Raw genomic sequence first — 12,183 nt, 5'->3', positions numbered from 1 at the left:
AGACAGGGAAAACACCAAGGGTTTGGAAGACAGCAATTTATTCTTCAGAAAAAGAATTACAGGATTTCTATTAATTTGTCCCACAAAATTTTCTCCTTTGGTTTCGACTTTAATAGGGTTGATAGGGAAAGAATATGGAAAGAAAGGAGGATTTAAAAAAAAGAAATATGGGAGACAGGGAAAACTTTCATTAAATTTAACTTAAATGGAAAGAAGCTTAACTTGTCAAAACAACAATAGACAGGGGTCTTTCCTATGAACCAAAGCACATCCCCAAAAGATCTCTCCCATAGCCATGGTGAAGCAAAAGTATGTTTTCCAGCATGGAAGCAAAGCTGCTGCCCAGTCTGTTCTGATACTGTAATCACTCTGTTAACCACAAATCCCCAGGGTAACTTTCAGCTACATAAGTTCTTTTTTTTTTCTCTCTCTCTTTTTTTTTTTTAAGAAGCTTTATAAATAAAGACCTTTTCAATTTGTCTACATGGCATTTTAGTTGAACTGATGAGCTTGGTATTGCAGTTCCTACACTCATTAATGCAGCCTACATTCAGAACCAAGACCTGCTCTAAAATCCATGGTTCCTGTACATCTAGGAGCTGCATCTAGCTCAAGGAGGGTGGGAATAAGAATAACTTTAAACCTTTCTGTGTTCATTAAAACACCTAATGAGAACATTGCTGCCTAGAGCAGTTAATGATAACTTGTTATTGCTGACTAAGACAGCAGAGCTCCTTTGCAAATACAATAAACGCTATTTCAGCTACTTTGGCCCTAAAAAAAAGAGCCAGCATATTCATTCACAAAAGAAAGTGTTAGGATTTGTATGGTCTGCAAGTGCCTGAACATTGTATTTATCCCACTGAAGTGCAAAGCTGTACTGAACAGGATCCTCTTCTCACTGAGGTCAGGACAGCTTTTGAATCAAATGGGAGCAAATTAAACCCTGGCACCTAAGGGTTCTACCTAAGGTGGTAGAACTGGTAGTAAGAGGACTTTTGTGTCCAGAGCTTTAAGAGTAAAGATAGAACAACCTGGCTTGAAAAATACCACAAGTGCATCACTATGTTGTGCAATAGCTGCACATCTCTTCATAAAGGAGACATGTGCCACCGTGGTTGGAAAGCACAGTTATTCAAATTCAGACAGGCAGCATTTTTATTGTTCTTGAATGCTTCAAACAAACAAGCCTCAGAGACAACATGAAAGTCATGCAGATTTCAATCACAGTTATTTCTGGAACTGCCAAAACTAGAAGGGAATATCCTCTCCCTCGCATTTTTAATCAGCTTAGAACCAAAACACGGGAGTACTTTCTCACCATCTCGCATCACTGAACAAACATTAACACTTTCATCCCAAAACAAATGATGCTACAGGAAACTATTCAGTCACCAGGGCAATGGAAAGAAAATATCACCAAGCTGCTCCTTAGTCTGTCAGTAGAGCCTGCAGTGTCACAGTTGGGCTCTACCACTCCAGTGCTCCAGGCAGACACACTGCACACACTTCACACCACGCCAGCACCCACTTACAGACAGACCATTCAATATTGCATGACTGTTCTTTGTAATGTATGCATGCTGATACATCTATTGCCATTCAGAGAACTACAGGCAGCAAAACTGGAACCACCGAGCCCTAACAGGGACTTTGATCTGCTATTCTTTTTGTACAGAAACTTTTCTAGCAAAAATCTGTTATAACCAGTATGGTACAAACTGGCAAGTGACAGCAAAGCAAGCTCTGAGGAACATTCGTATGGACCTGCTCTAAGACAAAGACATCTATTCTACCATGCTGAGTTTAATACATTGCATTTCACCTATTACATTGAGCAAGGGCAAGGCATGTTCCCATACTCACAGCAGTGGAGTTAAATTATGCATTCAGAGCTAATTATGTGATATGCTGTTTAAACCCTGTCATTATACATGTCAAATAAGGAGAATGCAAAAATGTAGCTCCCAGGCAAATAAGACAGACACAGGGTGTGGGTGAAAGACATCAACTGCCCCTAAAGGATTGTAATGCCCAAGACACCAGTTGTCTACCTCCACCATCTGGACAAAACTCAGGCATATGGCAAGGACATGAAATCCTTATTGTTTTGGTGTCCCAGCTGAGGTGGAGGTGTGTTGGCAGATGTAGGTGCCTGTTCTCTGCAGTTCCAGGTGCTTTCTTAAACCAAGCATAACTTACAAACCATCTTACAAGGTAGCATGGCTGGGAGTTATTTTTTCTTCTCTGGTTTTCCTCATTATGCACGTTTTCTGTAGTCTGGAGGAACTGCAAAGTTTTGAAAGCCATGGAAATCACGCAGCGCCAAACTTACAGAGAGACTTACTCTGGTACATATCAGGAACAATCATCAGTGACTTATTTGGTTCCCAGCCACCCTCCTGCTCCCCAGGGGCAGTAGGAGCATCCCCACAACCTCTGGCGGCAGCATGGGGAGCCTGCCTGGCAGCCTGCCAGCGGCCACCGCTCCTCTTCCGCAAAAGGTTGGCAGGGCTGCAGAGAGCTTTGCTGGGAGGAGCAGGCAAGGAGGAAAAGTGTTCTCTCCCAGCATAAATACAGCTGTTTCCACAGATGCATGCCTCTAAAAGCACTGCTTTTGTTTTAAGTCAGAGTGTGAAATCCCACTGGTCCTTCACATGCGGCCACTACTTTTGGTAGCCAAGGCCAGAAATCTTGAGAAAAGAACAATCCCTTTTTGACCTGGAAAAGTTTGTCGAGAAATGATGGCAAAATCAGGCTTCATCTCTACTGGCTGGGACTAAATCAGAGAATATCCTGAGTTGGAAGGGAGCCACAAGGATCATCGAAGTCCAACTCCTAAGTGAGAACAATGAAATGCAGGAAAGCCCTCACGAGCAGGCAGGGACATGAAGCATAGGATCACCCTGTCTTTAGTACTGGGGAATCCCTATTCCCCAGGAAAATAAATTTCTGGCATATGACATTGCTATGGCTCCTGCTGCTGGCTGCTTCTGTCAGGCTCCCTGCTGCTCCATCCCAAGCCTCCCAGCCAGCTCACAGCTAGCGCTGCTCCTCCCCTTATAGAAGCGAGGGTAGGCTGGTCCGGTGGCACAGTGAGCCTGCACCCTCCCAACAGCCCAGTCAAGTCTTTGGTTTCCCAAGTTTTCTTGGCACTTTCTGCCTGCACCCAGGCACATCCTCCCTGCACAGCCAGCATTCTCCTCCTGCCTTGGCCACGACAAGCGCCCCAACGGCTCACACACCCCTCTGCAGGGTTCTTCAAAACACTTTCCTGGAGGTTTGCCCAACTTGAATGAAGCCACTGCAGTTCCTCTTATTTACACCAGGACTGACACCAGGCTAAAAATGGAGGCAAGCTTCAGGACAACACCAATTAACTCTCAGAGGTGTCCTTCAGAGGGATGAAGTTGAACTCCAAAACTCATTTCATCCAAGATAACGACAGTGATTTATAACAGTCCAAAAGGATGTTTGTACTTCCAAAACCACGCCTTTTTAAGTTATCTAAAAAACCCTGAAAACATCTGCTTCTTTGTCACAGTTAATATGTACTTGATTAAAAAGCAGACCCACCAGCAGGACAGAATTCTTTGCTCTGTCCTGGCTTGTGCTATGGGTCCAAACAGCTACAGCCAGTGAGATTATAGATGGTCCACAGGGTAACAGGCATCGCGCAGAGGTAAAACTGCCAAGCAGCAAAACTAGCCAAGTTCCATTAATCACTGACAAAGCGTCCTGATGCTAAATCCTTCACATTCATCTTTTCCTGAGCGCTTCACTTTGCAGTTTATTACAAACAGAGCTTGGCTTCAGAACCTTGGTAAACCCCCACACAAAGCCACATTTTTCAAACTGTCATCCCAAGCTGTCCTGTGCTCTCCTGACCATCCACAAACATTACTCCACATTTACATTACTTACATTAAGAGCATTTTTAATTATTCTTCCAGCCACAAATGGGCCTTCACAATAATCTGGACACTGGCACTGTCTGCCCGCAGCAGGCAGATGCTATTGTGCTCAGTAGAAGAGGAAGCTATTTTTATTTTAGCATGAGGGCAGTAAAAGCTTCTCAGAACAAGCAACACTAGTGAAATTTCGCTCCTTTTTTTGCCGCTCCCTGCCCCTTGCTCTTTGGGGGAACAGCACTGCTCCTGTTCGCAGCAGGGAGCCCACCTGGGGGGAAGCAATGCCAAAGGACAGCTGCCTTTGATGGTCCACACATGTTGATATGAAAAGTACATATTCCTTATTACATCTGGAAAGCCGGCCAGACCGTACGTGTTGTACATTTCCGTATTTTGGAAAGCAATATTTTTAAAGGATGTCAGGATCTTTTGCTTATATTAAAACGTTAACTATCCTGCAGATCAGCTGCAATTGTCTTATGACTCACCTTCTAGTGGTGGTGTGAATTTTGAACAAATACATAATTTAACTGAGAAGATAAACTTTTCACTTTCCACAGAGTATTATTTTAACAAAGGCTTCAGAGGTTTTTTTATCTTCCCTTGCCTCCCCATCACATGATTTGTACCACTCTTTTCCCTAGATCTTACACACATTAGGAAATACTCACCAGCAAGCAGTTAATTCCCTTTGTTCCTCTATCTACACCCCTCAATACTCCTCTGCCTTTCCCATGTCCATTGGTCTACAGTTACACAGTTACTACAGTTACACAGCCTGGCTCTCCCCAGATTTCACAGAAGTGACCGCAGTTTAATATAAAAAATCTCACATGGGCCCTTTTCAACCTCAATTAGTGAATGTCTGGACCATTCTCTTCACCTACTTGAGTTTTCATGTCTGCAAAATGCTCTGAAATTATGTCCAAAAGCACTGCCTAGGAAAACATTTCAGAGTTTTAAGCTGCTACCAGTGAAAGGGGAGCTGGAAAGACCCAGGGGTGGGATACAAACACCTCGCAACCCAGATCCCTGGGTCAGGTACAGGATGCACCAGCTACTTCTTAAAGAGTATGAAGGCAACCCCCAACTGGTCTATATAGTAAAAGCCCCTGTAACTACAGCACTGCTCGATCAGCTGAGCCGTGGAGAGATGGTTCTTCAAAAGCCACTTGGGTTCCCCAGCACCGCACCATCCCTCAGCTCCAAACAGCTTTTCTGAATCACTGTTATTGAATTAACTGGCAGAGCCCGAAAAACAGCCAAAGATGGTAGATATCTGAGTTGTCAGTAAAAGTGAAACTGCAGCCCAGGTGTATCTCTGTTCACTGGAAGTACCTGCACCATTCATGATAGAAACACATTGTAAAATTGGTCCCCGAGGTCCCTGACAGGAAAAACTTCCTGTGGATATTAAACTTAGATTCGGCCAGATTCTTCCTTAGGGTACCTCTGAACTGCTAAGGGAGATTGACTTATTATTATCATCAAATTATCATCATTTTTTAGCTACACTTCTGCTTATCCTCTTCCCAGACCCTCAGCTCCTTGGTAGAGGAGAAGGCTGTGAGAGCTGGGAGAACATGAAGTACTGTAGGACACATCTGTCTGTACATTTTCAAGGTGAGAAAATCTTAAATGCTGGCAGTAATGTCAAAAAATTACCAGGGACCTAGCACAGAGCAGTTCAAAAGAAAAGACATATTTCTGTGCCAGTGCTTAGAGGTTGATAGGATGCTGAAAGCTCTCACAATTTTCTTGCCATTCAAACGGAAGCCTCAGCAGTGCAAATTCAAAATCAGCAGACTGCAGCAACTGTAGATAAGAAAGTCAATGTACCTTGGTTTCCTTGTCATGGCTATTTAAGTCCTAACTCAATAAACTACTTGTGCCCTTAGCATCTTGAGATTCAGTAGGCTGTTTGCTCTCCTAGAAGTTACTGCTTCCCCAGAAATAGCCGCTAACTTCCAGAGCGAAGGGGAGCAAGTCTGTTTGCTCAGCTCCACAGAGGCCAGAAACTTCCTGGTTTTGCCAGAAAGACTCTCCAGTAAAGACACTTAAACAGGCAACAAAAAATCCCTTTTGAGGACCTCTTATCCTCCGGTTCAGAAGTCACCACCCTGGCAGAACAGCCCACTGCAAAGCACGCCTAAGTCCACAAAGACTTAGGTGGTTCTAGTTTCTGTACTCTGCACAGAGTCAGCAAAGCCCAAAAACCTCTTAAAATAATCACTATGTCTTTATAAGTCTTCTTCCAGGCTAAAATTCAATGTAAGGCTTTTTAATTGCTCTCCAAACAAATGCAAGGCAAAGTGCAATGCTCCTCTGCTAAAACTGCAACTGCAGACCACAGGCATCTTGCATCAGTGACAACTGAACCATTCTGTTGGGCTCTGAAGAGGCACTTCATATACTAAATGTCTGTGCATTCACGATGCTAAGTATTTATCCAGTCTGGAGCTTCAAGGCATGTAGTAACAAGCTGTAAAAATGTGTCAGCAGAATTTGAGCAGAAGTTGCCAAGTGTCAAAATAGGATAGCGTTTAAACATTTGCAAATTTTGCTTATGATACAGCAGCACGAGGCAAACATATCACCATTAGCATTTCAAAAATAGTTTCTGAATGAAAGGAGGTTTTAAAAATAACTTGGTTTTCTCCTGGCATCCCCATGCTAATAGATTCTTCTTTTAATTAAAAAAGTCTCTTGTATGCAGGCACCAGGCGTCACCATCTACTTAGGCAATTCCAGAGCCTCTGGCAAAGCAAACCAGAGCATGGTCCACCTCTCACTTCTCCCCAGCAAATCTGAGAGGTTTTGAGCATAGGTTGGTGTCTCATGGTGTTCCAGATGTCCACATTCCAGTCACAGGTGACAGTAAGTTTGTGGGGATCTTTCCAAGAGAGCTCTTTCAAGCAAACTACATCTCATCGCTGAGAAACTTGATTAACTTCTCTTACAGATAAATTAACTGAGCCAGAGAGAAATTACTTTGTTAATACAAAGTCACCAGATTACTGCTTGCACCACCATTAATATCATAGCAGACAGTAAAGTATTAAAGCAACAGGAATCAACATAAAATATAAGGTAGGAAAATGAAAAAGTGAGATTTCTGTTGACAGAAAGAGTGTAAGCATGTAATACACGAACATACTATACTGTATAACTGCAGAGGTGGTGAATTCCAGTTACATGGGCCCTCCTTACCCATAGGATGCTTTGCTGTGCAATGCCAACATTTTTCCAGACCATTTTATGCACATGCTGCAAAATATACTGAGCTGTTTAATCTACTTTTCAGTATGGTGTTTTTTTCACTTTCCTTTCCTTATCTTCTCAGGTATCCAACTCAGGTTTGGAGTTTGCAAACACTTCTAACTAATTCAAGAATTATCTACCCGGAAATCTCGTTAGCTAAGATACAGAAAGCATAGCTAAAACAGATAAAGATGATTCATTTTGTTTCTATTAGCTAAAAGGACATGACAAACAGTTGAGAAGATCTAAAATTACACACTTAACATGAACCAACACTACATCTGAGTACAGCACTAAAACAAAAACCCTGAACCACCAAGAATTCTAAAAGTAAGGTCCTCTGGAAAGCAGAGTACAGTTTCAGTACCCTCTGTCACTCTTTTCATTCAGAATTTCTACAGAATTTGCCACTCATTTCCCCAAATACCTACTTGCTATAGCTTCAAAGATTCCATCTTACTAAATGGGTTTTTACTTCCCAGCTCAAAACCAACAGACAGAAGCACTGCATTGTGCCACCTTGTAGAGAAGAGACTGCAAAGTTTTAAAGTATTTTGGAGCTGGTAATTCACAGGTTTTCTATGTAAGGGAGGTCATTTAGTGTGGTGGTGCTAACAAACAGTGTCATGAGGAACCAGTTAGAAGAACTTCAGTAATTCTGCCTGTGTTCACATCACAATAAAACAAGTTCTGTAACAGCACTTAGCACCCCCAGGCCACTCCACAAGCTCCAGGCAGTTCTGAGACCTAATTCACACCCAGAGTAGGCATACATTGAGTTTGATCTCAAATCCATCAGACTGCAGCATCAATTGACAGAAGGAAGTATTTTCCCCCCACCATCTGAAGAAAGTAAGGTCACCAGCAGGAAAGGAACGTGACTCTACTATAAAAATAGAATTAAGATGTGCCCTGGTGTTAAGGCACAGCCCTTCCCTGCTACTATTCACCAATTAGCACTACAAAACATTGTGCCTAGTTTTAGCTTTAAGGCTTCTCATAACAATTTATTTATGCACATGTTTAAACATTTTAAGAAGTGGGTCCAAATTAATATAAACTGATTAAATTCCTTAACTTCAAAAGTGATGGGCAAGTTTGGGCCTTTTAAGATACCCTCCCTGCCACACCCTGGAGGGGCCTGATTTTCATGAAGCACCACTCACCCTCTCTCCAGGAGATCCCTTCCTGCCATGACTCACGCAGCCAGAATTGCAGGTCACACTGGAGAGCACAGGGTGCACAGTGTCAAACACCACATGAACCCAAAGCTCACCTTCCAATCCTGAGCAGCCCATTTCCTTCTCGAGTGTCTGCACCTGAGCATGGGAGCTGACTCTCTGTACCATACAAGACTACCTTGTGCTCCAGAGGGTGACACACAGAGAGGTCTCCTCTTTTTGCTGGAGCATAGACACTAAATCCTCAAGTGTTCACAAGAGCACATTCAGTTTCCAGGCTGCAGCCTTTCACAGCCTACACCTCGTAGGAAAACCATGCCCTGACACACAGCATCTCCAGGTGTCAGAGCCCAGAGAGCACTCACGCTGCAAAGAGTGTAAGCTGCTAAAGGAACTGGCTGTATAGATTTGAAACCCTGAAGTTTTATGCTAACTGGCTAAGGAAAAAAAAAAAAAAAAAGAAATCAAACCACAAAACCACACAAAAACAGTCCCAAGAAAGAACCAAAATGTAAGCAGGAAGACACGAATTTTAGTCAAATCATGTGGGCAGACTGTACAGACACAGAGAGATAAGGAAAACTTGTATTTTGTATACAGTAGATAAGTAGCTCTGGCTAGCAGCACCGTAAAGGAGTGCTGACTGAAGACACAGTGTACAGCTCCAAACAAGTAGAGTAGGTGCTATCAGTTCAGGTAATGGAGAAAGCTATGCCAGGAACAAGACAACTTTATGTTTTCTTTTAAAGTGTAGTTCCATTCCAGCTAAGTTTATTTTGTTTGGTTTTGTTTGGGGTTACTGACAGTTTTGCCAGTCAAAAAATGTCAAAACTAAAAAGAAAATAATCACATATGCAACTAACAGCTGCAATAAAGCCAATTCAATACAGGAAGGGTTTGTACATCTGTACCTTGTATAACCACTCATCCAGTCAAAACTGTGTAAGAAATACATCAACACATACTGCTCATTTTCTATTTCATTCGTAACCCAGGAGCTAGTCAATTGATTCCAGAGGCCTGTGGTGCTCTTAACTTCAGAGCTTCCCTAGATTCTCCTCAGGCTCTGAATAGCTGGTGGTGCCCAACAGAAATGGTCACACTGTAGAGGCAGAAGGTACAATTCCACGTGTGGCTTAAATTGTATCCAAGCTCAAACTCCTCCCACAGAGGGTTTTCCAAGTCCCAAACCAAACTTTTCCACGCACTCTCTTGTGTCAGCAGTGCAATCCTACAACCACATGGTTAAACAGGAAACTAACCCAGGTGTGTGCTAAAATATATGTAATTATGGATAGTGCATACCTGTACATAAGAGTCAGCAACATCCCTGAAGGAGTATCAGGGGAATTTTACCCCACAAAACCCACAGAACTCTAAGAGTTTCAGAAATTGTTCACCTATGTTTATCTTCCTACATATTAATACTCACAATTGTCAGTATCTTTTAACAGATTAGACAGTCCTTTCCTAAAGCTGACAAATATTGTTATTGTCATCTTTTAGGAATTAGTACTAAGGAATATAAAAGCAGTTCTGTATAGCGCTATGAGCTGAGGCCTTCATTTCAACAGAGTCGTTAGAAAAAGTGCAGAAGGACCTATAGTGTTTCATAGAACATGTGTAATGCTATACAATACTTACATCACACTGCACAACTATGCAAGGCTTAGATAATAAATAAGAAATATTAAATTGGCACTCTCAGAAACACTGAAATGTGGACGTGCTGCGCCAAGAGAGCCAGCGCGATACAACAGATGAGATTTAATGTGAGGATTATGGCACTGCTTTCATGTCTGGTCTTTAAAGGTCCCCAGACAACACCGTTCCAGTGCTGAATTGAGCCTCATAAATGTAATGCTGAATGCATTTTATGGGCATAATTCCCAGGGTCTTTGAAAACAATGCGTTCTGTCAAAATAGCATCTGAACGAAACAGGCTCTTTAACCACCCAACAAAGGCCTGTTTGATGTGCCACATTCCAGGAAGCACAGCTCAGTATGATTTTATCTGTGCGTTGTCAGGCCCCTTGAGCCTTTTGTTGAAAAACTAATACAAGCGCCACAACAGGGGAGAAAATATTCCTCTCTAAAAGTATGCAGCTAGAACAAAAAAAGAAGTTGGTATTAAAAAAAGAACCACCGTACCAACTTTCCCTCGCGTCAGGCTTTCTGTTTTCTTCCTTCAATGATCTAAATGCTTACCTCCTAGAATTAAGGCCTTTTTTGAGGCCACCTGTAGTGACCAAAACATTTTTAACCAGAAAAACCAAAATGTGTTTTGTTCACATACATCCCTTTGAACCTCTTTTACCTGTGCATAACCTGGTTTGCTTTTAAGTTGTTAGTCATGATGATCATCTCACTAAAGTCAGTGGGAGGCCTCACAAGAGAGAAGGTTGCTTCTTTTCTCCAGAGGGCAGGATGCTTACACCACAGGATAAATTTCATTTTTCATATCCGTGTAGGCTCACACAAGCAAATAGAGTATGTTCTTCTCTAATGACAGTGCATGTCCAGGAGAGAAAAGTAAATACCAAAGAAAAAAAAGTTCTACCCAATCTTCTCAAGCACTCAGAAATCTCTGAGCTGCGAACATGGGAGACTTAGAGGAGGGCATTAGGTGTGGACCAGTGACACTCCTCTAGTACAGGCTCTCTGGACAAATTCTAGATATCTAGGACTGAGAGGCTTCCTGGGTCAGCAATGCCATTTTTAATAGCTCCCAAACAATTTTCATATCATGATTTTACTTTTTTGAAACCACCTCTGCTTTTAACATTCCTATCAAAGCATGTTTGGCAATGTATTTAAGCTTAGATACACTTCTTGTATGAAAAAAAGGTATACTCTTTGGTCCTGAAACTGCTACCTGACAGTTTCACTTGAAGTACCTTAGATTTATTATGAGCAAAAATAAACATCAGTTTCCAATTTAATTTAATCATGCTGCTCACAGTTTGTAGAGCTCTGCATATCCTTTCTATATGGTGGGGTTTTTTTCTGGGATGAAGAACCTCCACCTTGGAAGTCTGTAGTCATTTAGAAGTTAACCCACACCCAGGACCATTCCTGTCACCCCACACTGGCACTTCCAGTACAATTAAGACTAGTCCACCCTGGCTGAAATGAGATGGCCAGCTATGCTCAACGACTGAGTCACTATTTCAATAGATTTTAAAGCACAGTGAGAGCTGACAACTCATTTAATATCTCTCAAAGCAACATTTAGCTAATGCCTTGTGGTCATTACTAATAGCTGAAGGCAATCAGCATCCGCCAGCACCTGCAGGCCACATTCACTCCCAGTCCAAAGTTCCAGCTCAATTAATAGAAAGACGCCCACGACAGTCTGGCTTGTTCTGTTTAATGATTTCACAGAAGGGTATTGACTACAGCTTCATTCCTGCAAACAGTGTGCAAAGTCAGAGCATTTGCACATCTCAGCACTTTGGTGCCCGATGTGGCTGTCATGAAAGGGTGGAATTATCATTTTTTTAACTTTCCGTCTCTCTCTTTTTTAAGTTTTATGTTTATACTGAGTTCAGGAATGGAAAATTTAATTTGCCGCTGAGGCACCCACTGAGCTGCAACTGCACCCATGCCAGCCCACCAGCACGCAGGGCTTTGCACTCTGTTAAACAGGTTTCCTGTGACTGAAACCCCACTGCTGTTGCAGGTGGCCCACAGCTGCCAAACCAGGCGAGCGGAATGGGAAGAGCTTGCCAGACATCTCCCCACTGCCCTGATAACTGGCACACACTTAGCTGTTCTGGAGCAGATGCTGACATACACCCTTCCCAAATGTCCCCAGCCAACGAGGCCAG

The 12,183-nt window shown here is 42.6% G+C and overlaps 1 protein-coding gene across 2 annotated transcripts in view; it reads right to left on the bottom strand.

The window, feature by feature from the left end:
• The window catches only part of PLCL1 (phospholipase C like 1), a 192,960-nt gene that overhangs the window by 75,328 nt on the left and 105,449 nt on the right, over positions 1-12,183 (bottom strand). The window lies entirely within an intron of this gene.

Source organism: Lepidothrix coronata, unplaced genomic scaffold (assembly GCF_001604755.1).
Source record: "Lepidothrix coronata isolate B3197 unplaced genomic scaffold, Lepidothrix_coronata-1.0 Scaffold7, whole genome shotgun sequence".
NCBI classification, from domain to species: Eukaryota; Metazoa; Chordata; class Aves; order Passeriformes; family Pipridae; genus Lepidothrix; species Lepidothrix coronata.
Note: the sequence above shows the minus strand (reverse complement) of the source record. Positions and strands in the feature narration are given on the sequence as shown.